Genomic DNA, 10,262 nt, shown 5'->3' on the forward strand with positions numbered 1-10,262 from the left:
ACATATATATATATATATATATATATATATATATATATGTTAACATTAACATTCTGACAATAAGAGAAAGAAGAAAACATACAATATATAAATGTCTATCAAGTATACATTTACTTGTTGAATCATTTATTGTTTTTATGACACTGGTTTTACTTGTATTCAGTTCAGGCATCACCTTCTTTTTTTCTTTTGGCTGTCCCCTCTTCAGGGGTCACCACAGCAAATCATTCTCCTGTTCCTCACTGTGTTTTCTGAATCCTTTGTCCTCATTCCAACTATTTCCAATAAAACTGTGCGTGTTTCTCTATTCATTTTTTGATTATAAACATTATTATTCAGTTTTCTGTAGGATGCCATTTTGGACTCACTGAGTGATGATGCTTGCCATTTGTGCTGTACAGTTGTATTCAAAAATGGATATTTTTCTTGCTGTTAATGTGATGTTAGTGTCTGGAAGCAACATGTATCTAGCCATTTTTTGTTTGATTTAGTTTTATCTTTGTTGTTTGTCTTTCGCTATTTTTGATTGAAACTTGTTCTTAAAATTCTAAATAAAAAAGTACTTTAAACTTAATTCTGCATTTTCTTGATATTGCTGTCTTCTCTCCACCTTGTTTTTTTCCGTTATTAATCAATACTCTTTTGTTTTCTTGGCAGTGCCATCTTCTCTTGAAGAAGCCCTTTCAGTCACGGGTAAGTGTGTCAACACTGAGCTGAGTGGGACACAGACTTTGGTGTGGAAATACACGGCTGTGCTGGAGAAGTTAACACACCCCCTCATGCAGTCCAGACAGCGTGACGCATCCATCGTCCTGCTCAAACAGGCTCTCTACAACGTCAGGCAGCATGAAAGTTTCCTCAAAATCTTGCAGGTAGCTCACCATTCTCATGAATGTATGGAAACCAATGCTATGGTCCTGATAAGTCTAGGAGAAGGCCGGACACAACATATGAAGCCCAGATGATTTTTCAGTTTGACAAAGCTTTGTCATTAAATCCCCTGAGCATAAATGCAGACTGGGAGACCTGATTAAAACAAACAAAAAGAGAGAGAAGCCCCGAACCAACCAGCAGTTGGCCATCAAATTCGGGCTGCTCCCCTCGCCCTATAACCCAGGGACTAACCCTACAACTAAAAACCGGAAAACCTAAATTACACAGGTGAGTCCCAGTCCCAAAAACAAGTAGCTCAACAACAACAAACAACTGTGACAGGGTGCAATAATCAGTGGCTGGAGCGGGAGCAAGGCTGGAGAACAGGAACCGTCAACCATCAGACCAACATCTCCTCTGGCCTCCCTTGCTCATCCAGCAGGTGGAGCTTGGTCCTTTTAAGCCATCCTCAGCCAATCAGCTGCACAAAGAAAAGGAGCATTAATTACAGACACACACCGACACAACGTTCCACGTTCCCTGAGGTCAGCGGACCAATTGGTCCTCACAGTTCCAGGAACTCGTCTTAAGTGCAGAAGTGACAGGGCCTTCTCTGTAGCAGGACCAAGACTTTGGAACGAGTTACCTCTGCTTGTCAGACAGGCTCCCTCCCTCTCGGTTTTCAAATCCCGTTTAAAAACCTACTACTATTCAGTAGCTTTCAACACCAGAGGATCTGTGTTTTGAACCAGTACGCTTCACACTGGTTTGTCGTAATATTTATTATCTGCATCGTTTTTATGTTTATATTTTTGATTTACTTCATTTTATATATTGCTTTGTGTGTTGTCTGTTGTTCTGTCTGTACAGCACTTTGGTTGGCCTTGTAGCTGTTTTAAGTGCTCTATAAATAAAATGGTATGGTATGGTATGGTATAACTGACGCAAGGACACGTCACAGCCTACTCTTCTCACTACCACCATGGATGAAAGGACTGTGTTGTTTTTGCCCATATTTCTCTGTGTGCATGTGTCTGTTTCTGCAAAATATCTCATGAATCAGGGCACATATTTTTATGAAACCTTCAGAAAGTAATCTCTGCCTGTTAGAGTTGCATTCAGGCCTAAAAAAATCCAATCCGGCCTGCCCCGAACTCTTATCATTTTTTTCTGGCCCGACCCGACCAATTAACTGTAATTACAGGCCCGAACCCGAAAAAAAACAATACGTTTTTTAACAACAAAGTCCATGCTCAATAATCCAGGTATAAAATCCAACATTTTTCAGTCAGGTCATCTGGACAGTTTCTTTTTTTGTGCTGAAACGTTTCGCCTTCGATCCGGAAGGCTTCATCAGTCAAGGAAATACACAACAAAACTGATTCTTCCTCCAACAGCTTACTCCAAAGTGGAACAAACCAGTTCTGCTGTGATTAGATGGTCTTTTTGGTATGCCCCTCCTCCATTGCCGGCCCTCTTTTTGTTTTGACCAATCAGTTTTGTTGTGTGTTTCCTTGACTGATGAAGCCTTCCGGATCGAAGGCGAAACATTTCAGCACAAAAAAAGAAACTGTCCAGATGACCTGACTGAAAAATGTTGAATACATTTTTTATTAAGTTTTTACAGCTTTTGAAAGCAAATCAGTTTGACATGATGTTTAAAAACATATTTTAAAGAAAGGAAGATAAAAGATTTCTTGTTTATTAACGAGTCGACAGATTATTATAGTTATTATAATGTTATAGTTATTATAGTTATTAACGGTTGGTGGACACGCGTGACTGATGACCCAAATTGGGTCGTCTGCCATGCGCGTCCACTGATGCAGCAGCTGATTCCAGTTAAGCTTCAGGTGGGTCGCTGCCAGTGATCCATTTGGACTTTTTTTTAAACCACTTTCATCTGGCTGGGTTCGGCCGCGTGTGTCCACTGACGCAGTGACTGAGTCCACCTGGGCTTCAGATGGGTCGCTGGCAGTAGTCCATCTGAAGCTTAACTGAACTTTTTTTTACCTCTTTCAACTGGCCGGTCAGCTTGCGGTCAATTGGCTGTGCGCGGCTGGTGATCCAAATTGGATCGTCAGCCATGCATGTCCACTGACGATATCAAAAGCCTGACACCGACTCGGCCCACCAATGAAGCACATTATTTTGGCCCAACTTGGCCCAAATTTCGGGTCGGGCCAGGCCCGGGTTAGAAATGACAGCTCTACTGCCTATACAGTACCTTGCGAAAGTATTTGGCCCCCTTGAACTTTTCAACCTTTTGACACATTTCAGGCTTCATACATAAAGATATAAAATTTAAATTTTTTGTGAAGAATCAACAACAAGTGGGACACAATCCTGAAGTGGAATGAAATTTATTGGATGTGTCAAACTTTTTTAACAAATAAAAAACTGAAAAGTGGGGTGTGCAATATTATTTGCCCCCCTTACGTTAATACTCTGTAGCGCCGCCTTTTGCTGCAGTTCCAGCTGCAAGTCTCTTGGGGTATGTCTCTATCAGTTTTGCACATGGAGACACTGAAATTCTTGTCCATTCTTTCTTGCAAAACAGCTCGAGCTCAGTGAGGTTGGATGGAGAGCGTTTGTGAACAGCAGTCTTCAGCTCTTTCCACAGATTCTCGATTGGATTCAGGTCTGGACTTTGACTTGGCCATTCCAACACCTGGATATGTTTATTTGTGAACCATTCCATTGTAGATTTGTCTTTATGTTTTGGATCATTGTCTTGTTGGAGGATAAATCTCCGTCCCAGTCTCAGGTCTCTTGCAGACTCAAACAGGTTTTCTTCCAGAATGGTCCTGTATTTGGCCCCATCCATCTTCCCATCAATTCTGACCATCTTCCCTGTCCCTGCTGATGAAAAGCTGTCCCAAACCATGATGCTGCCACCACCATGTTTGACAGTGAGGATGGTGTGTTGAGCTGTGTTGCTTTTACACCAAACGTATCGTTTTGCATTGTGGCCAAACAGTTGGATTTTGGTTTCATCTGACCAGAGCACCTTCTTCCACATGTTTGGTGTCTCCCAGGTGACTTGTGGCAAACTTTAAACAACACTTTTTATGGATATCTTTGAGAAATGGCTTTCTTCTTGCCACTCTTCCATAAAGGCCGAATTAGTGCAGTTGTACGACTGATTGTTGTCCTAAGGACAAACTCTCCCACCTCAGCTGTAGATCTCTGCAGTTCATCCAGAGTGATCATGGGCCTCTTGGCTGCATCTCTGATCAGTCTTCTCCTTGTTCCAGATGAAAGTTTAGAGGGATGGCCGGGTCTTGGTAGATTTGCAGTGGTCATACTCCTTCCATTTCAATATTGTTGCTTGCACAGTGCTCCTTGGGATGTTTAAAGCTTGGGAGAATCTTTTTGTATCCTAATTCAGCTTTAAACTTCTCCACAACAGTATCTCGGACCTGCCTGGTGTGTTCCTTGGTCTTCATAGAATAGAATAGAATAGAAACAGCCTTTATTGTCCCACGGATGGGAAATTCCAGTGTATCAGCAGCAACAGCAGCAACATATAAAAAGATTTAAAGATTTAAAGATTTCACACAAAAGTTCCTAAATGTTAATAAACAACACAATATATAAGAAATAAGATAGAATAGAATAGAATTCAACTTTATCGTCATTGCACATGTCACAGGTACAAAGCAACGAAATGCAGTTTGCATCTATCCAGAAGTGCTTAGCAAGAAAAATAAATTGGTAGATATATATAGTACAATATACAGTAAGTTGCTTTGAATATGCTATAGGTATAAATATATACAGTTTGTGAGTGTACAGACTATGAACAGGTTATAATACGAAGGGGTATAAACAGCTATATAAAATTAAAAAAAATAATATATATAAACATATAAACAATATCAATAATAATGTTCAATATGTATTGGAACATTGAGAATGGCAAACTATTTACAGTACAGTATTACAGGCAGAGTGTATGTTTCATGATGCTCTATGTGCTTTGAACAGAACCTTGAGACTATCACAGAGCAGGTGCATTTATACGGAGACTTGATTACACACAGGTGGATTCTATTTATCATCATCAGTCATTTGGGACAACATTGGATCATTCATAGATCCTCACTGAACTTCTGGAGTGAGTTTGCTGCACTGAAAGTAAAGGGGCCGAATAATATTGCACGCCCAACTTTTCAGTTTTTTATTTGTTAAAAAAGTTTGACACATCCAATAAATTTCATTCCACTTCACGATTGTGTCCCACTTGTTGTTGATTCTTCACAAAAAATTGAAATTGTTTATGTTTATGTTTGAAGCCTGAAATGTGGCAAAAGGTTGAAAAATTCAAGGGGGCCGAATACTTTTGCAAGGCACTGTACATCTACCACTGATTACCTTTTAGAGTAAACACATTCAAGATGGCTGCCACAGCTAGCATATATTAACAAACACAAAAATAGCTGTAAATGAACATATATCTGTGAGATATTATCCATAAATTAAACGGATTCTTTCATTTTTCTGGACTGAGTAATATCGTGCATTGAATAATTAAATGTGACGTGAGACGTTAATTTTCTTTGACCCATCAAAATGCATGCGGTCATTTATTAACAGAATCAAAGTTTAACATCAAACATTTACATTAATTTGGCAACATTGATTTCAACAACAACATAGCTTAGTTAGCAAGCTTTACAATTAGGAAACCATACAGCCATGGTTTCCCTTGCAGCTTTTAAACCAACAGACATTTCTGAAAATATCTGGATGATTTACTGGCAAGATAGAAGAGTTTTAAAGATGGGAAATGAAGTTTAAATGGAGAGAAAGGATGGATGAGGGAAGGTGTCTGTATCAGAACGGCACTCTCCATTAGATCCCAGCTTCCTCGGTACACTTAGGTAGTGGAAATCGACTCTTTACCTGTAGAAGATGTCTCCACTGGTACGGAGTTCCATTTAACGCCACCTTTCCAGCGTCTCCGTAGGAACAGCTGTAAATCGTCCGAAGTAGTGACGGAACTTCGTTTGACACACGTTCACCTCACGGGTGGACTCACAAGAGGAGTAAGTCCGTCAGAGGTTCTACTCAGATGTGGAAGATTTCATAATTCCCACGAGACTCGGAAGAACTTCGGATCATGTCTGGAACCTCCTGTTCTCTCCAGCACTTTTCTGTTCGGTTCTGCCCTCCGAACTGAACTGCTCTCCCACCGCACCGGTTGGAACTAGGAAGTGTCGACATTTAAAGAGTTCTGTTTCCGGTTCATTTGGGAAGTCCTGATTGGCTGAAAGCGCTAATCAGGGGTGTGTTTTAGTGATGTAAGAGGTTATTAAAAGTCAAGGAAAAAGATTAAATTGTTTAAGAACAGACAGAAGAATGTTTTGAAGAAACCGAGACTTCGTGGATTCAGTTCTCTCATATCTGTCTGAAAAAGTTAAACATGACATTTCTTTCCAGTAAACATGTAGTTGACCGAAACTTGACCTTTGACCGACTTACACTTGCTCATTTCAGACAGAAGATCAAGAAAATGAATAATTACTCTGTAACAGACCTTAACTTGATTTCTACTTTGAATGAGGATTAAAAATCATTAATACTGTTTCACAGTTGATTTAAAATGAGTAGTTCACTTCAACATTTAAAATGGTTTGAACTAAACACACTTTGATTATCAAGACATTTGTAAAATAGTAATGATAATAAAAAGAGAGTGTTCTTTCAATTGATCAGTGCAGGACACTTAGAAAGTCTCTGGATGGACTTGATTTTGTGTTTCTGGACTCAAATCAATGAAATACAGTTCTTGTCCCAGGAAGGCCCTCAGTTCACTACATAGCTAAAACACAATCAGTTTGTCCGATATTTTTCTTCTGGCTGCTCCCTTCTTCAGGGGTCACCACAGTGAACTAACTCACACGAAGACTTAGGAATTGTTTTTATGCCGGATGCCCTTCCTGACACAACCACAGACCACTGAGCTACCACAGCCCTCTGTGTGGAGCAGAGAGCTACTATCTAGGGCACACAGAGGAGCAGATTGTGGACGTTAAGAGCCTTGCTCAAGGGCCCAGGTTTGGGCAAATGAGGATGGAGGCAGGTGTGGATGTTTGACCTTTTCCACCCACATTTTGATGTGGTCGATCCGGGGAGTTGAACTGGCGACCTTCCGATTACAGACCCACATTCTCTAAACTCTGCCGCACCACTCCCCCTGAGTTGCCAAATTTTGAGCTCAAATTGAGTGTTGAGTGACATTTTATGATGTCTTTGTTAAAAACTTTGGCATTGCTGAAGTCAACCCTCTTTGTGTCTTTTAGCGAAATATTTAATGAACCACTGAATGGATTTTAATAAAACTCAGAAAAATCGCTGGATGGATACTACTGACTGACTTCAGAGGTCAATCCAATTCGAAATGGCTACCGCAGCTAATCAGCTAAATTAGATGAGAGTTGTTGAGAAAATGTTGTGTGTTTGCTAATTAATCAGTGAGATCTTGCAGCTAATACATGTAGAGAACTCTGTCATTTTTCATCATTATGATCTTGGTCTTCAATTCTGAAGTACAAGATGGGGAGTTATGTGCATTTCATGAAGTAATGCTAGGCCTTTAATTTTGTTTTTGTTTGTTTACCTCTAGACTGATGAGTGTTTATGCATAAAGCATGTAGATATCCTGCAGATGGAGTTCTCCTCTCAGCTGAAGCTGCTCAGAGAAACCAACCAACCAAAGTCAGCTGTACCAACTGCAACAGTCTTTGTAAGTCCACCGATCAGTGTTTCATTATTGGGTTGTATGCATTATTTATGTTAGTCAAAACCAGCAGCTCTGACAGCAACCATCCCCACTGTGAGGCATGGTGGTGGTAGGATCTTCCGGTAAGATGGCGCCCGTGTACATGGCTTGCAATCCACCAAAGATGGTGTTCGGATTATTTGCGTTTTGTTCATTTTTCATCTGGGACATAAACTCGCTGCTAGTGTTTGACCGACAACAGCTTCTTGATCTTCGTTTTTCTGCTGGCGATGTCACTTATTTGGATCATTATGAGCGTACCGCTGGAACCCCCCCCCCCCCTTCCCCCGCTGCTGGCGGACGTGCCTGTTTACCTCCACTGCGCTCCTCACCTGCCTGCCCGGAGATATCACTCCAGACGCTGGGGAAAACGTGCTGGGCGGCTGGTAAAGCTTAAAGCCCTGCGCGCTGCATCGTTCTTTCCAGCTGGTAGTCATGGTTTCAATCGCCAGCTTTCCACGTGCCCGGACCAGGTAAACAATGGGAATTGTCGGCCGTTGCAGAGCTCGGGCCGACCCGGAGGAACTGTTATTGAAAATCTACAGCCACTGGCGCGCGCTCCCTCCACAGCTGCTGGGTTCACTTTGGACAGTATCCAGATGTGTTTGGTCAACGCAAGATCTGTTACCAACAAAACTTTTATCCTCAGGGATTACTTTCAAGAGCACGATTTGGACTTTCTCTGCATCACAGAGACTTGGATGTCTCCTGGTGAGTCCAGCGCACTGACGGAATTATTGCCACCGAACTGTCTGTATTTTAATGCACCGAGGCCATCAGGCCGGCGCGGTGGTGGATTATTAACAATATTCAAATCAACTTTTGACTGTAAACAACTGTCCATCCCAGTTTCCCGCGCCAGCTTTGAACTGAGCGTCTTTGAACTCGGCCATTCGCCTTCGACTTTATGCGCACTCATCTACCGCCCACCTCGATCTAAGGATTTCATAAATGAGTTTTCTGATTTCTTGGCTGAAATCACATCAAAATATGACCATGTTTTCATTAATGGGGACTTTAATTTGAAAGTGTGCTGTCAGGAGAAGCCCTTGGTTAAGGACTTTTTAGATTTATTGGACTCATTTAATCTAACTCGGCATGTAAACGGTCCCACCCAAGAGCGCGGACATACACTGGACCTTGTTTTAACACGTGATGTGACTGTTAGTAATCTTGAAATTGGTGATAATGTTTTTTCAGACCACATGCCAGTCCAGTTTGAGTTCACCCTCCCCCATCTAACTCCTAAGCCGTGCGTTCCTGCACGTAGTAGCCGGGCCATTAACCACTTCACTGCAGCATGTTTCACAGATGTTTATAACTCTAAAATGATAATTCAGCCCCTGGTGTTTCTCACCACTACTGAGGAGCTGACATCCCAGTTCAACTCTGTCTGCTTAAAGACTCTGGATCATGTCGCTCCTGTTAAAACTAGAAAATCAAAACTCAGAGCAGAACCTTGGCCGAGTGACGTCACAAAGGCCGTTAGGCAGCAGTGCAGGAGGGCGGAGCGCAAATGGAGGAAAGACAGGCTTCAGGTCTCTTTTCACATAATTAAAGAGAGTTGGCGCCGTTATCAGAAAGCAGTGAAAGCTGCTAAATCCAAATACTTTTCTGATATCATTACCTCAATCTCTCACAACCCATGTGTCCTCTTCTCTACCCTAAACTCTGTTCTCCACCTCACTGAACCATCACCTCTTAAAGCCTCGACTGAGCTGTGTGAGAACTTCTTACATTTCTTTTTGGAAAAAATTGCGACCACCCGGGCTCTCATTTCCCCTCCAACTCATGACCCATCCATCCCACCACAATCTGTAGCTCTATTTGACCATTTTGAACCCATCACTCTATCTTCTCTAGAGCAGGTCATGTGCAGCTTGAAACCTTCTGGTTCCCCCTTTGATGTGGTCCCCCCTCGACTACTAAAGGAGGTTTTTCCTACTCTAGGTCCGTCCATTCTTGCTATTGTAAACAGTAGTTTATCCACTGGCGTGGTGCCAAAATCCTTTAAACATGCTGCCGTCCAGCCTCTCCTGAAAAAAACAAACCTTGACCCCTCAGTCGTATCCAACTTCCGGCCTGTCTCCAGACTCCCAGTTGTTTCTAAACTACTGGAGAAAATAGTTGAGTCCCAGTTGAAGTGCTTCCTGGAGGATCACGCCATCTTAGAGCTATTCCAGTCTGGCTTTAAACCTCTCCACAGCACTGAAACTGCCCTACTGAAGGTTTTTAATGACATAATCTTATCTACAGATACTGGTGATTCTGTGCTGCTTGTCCTATTGGACCTCACAGCCGCTTTTGACACCATCGACCATGAGATCCTCATTGCCAGGTTGGAGCAGTGGGTGGGTATCACAGGGTCAGCCCTCAATTGGTTCAGATCCTACCTCGCTGACAGATCCTTTTGTGTCTCCATCAAGGATTTTAGTTCTGCAGCGGCAGAGCTTAAATGGGGGGTTCCGCAGGGGTCCATCCTGGGTCTCCTCCTATTCTCTTTATACCTGCTGCCACTTGGTGCTATTTTCCAGAAACACAACATACCGTTTCACTTCTATGCTGAAGACTGTCAAATTTACTTCCCCCTAAGACACAATGG

Source organism: Nematolebias whitei, chromosome 12, assembly GCF_014905685.2.
Source record: "Nematolebias whitei isolate Nwh7 chromosome 12, NemWhi1, whole genome shotgun sequence".
Classification (NCBI taxonomy): Eukaryota; Metazoa; Chordata; class Actinopteri; order Cyprinodontiformes; family Rivulidae; genus Nematolebias; species Nematolebias whitei.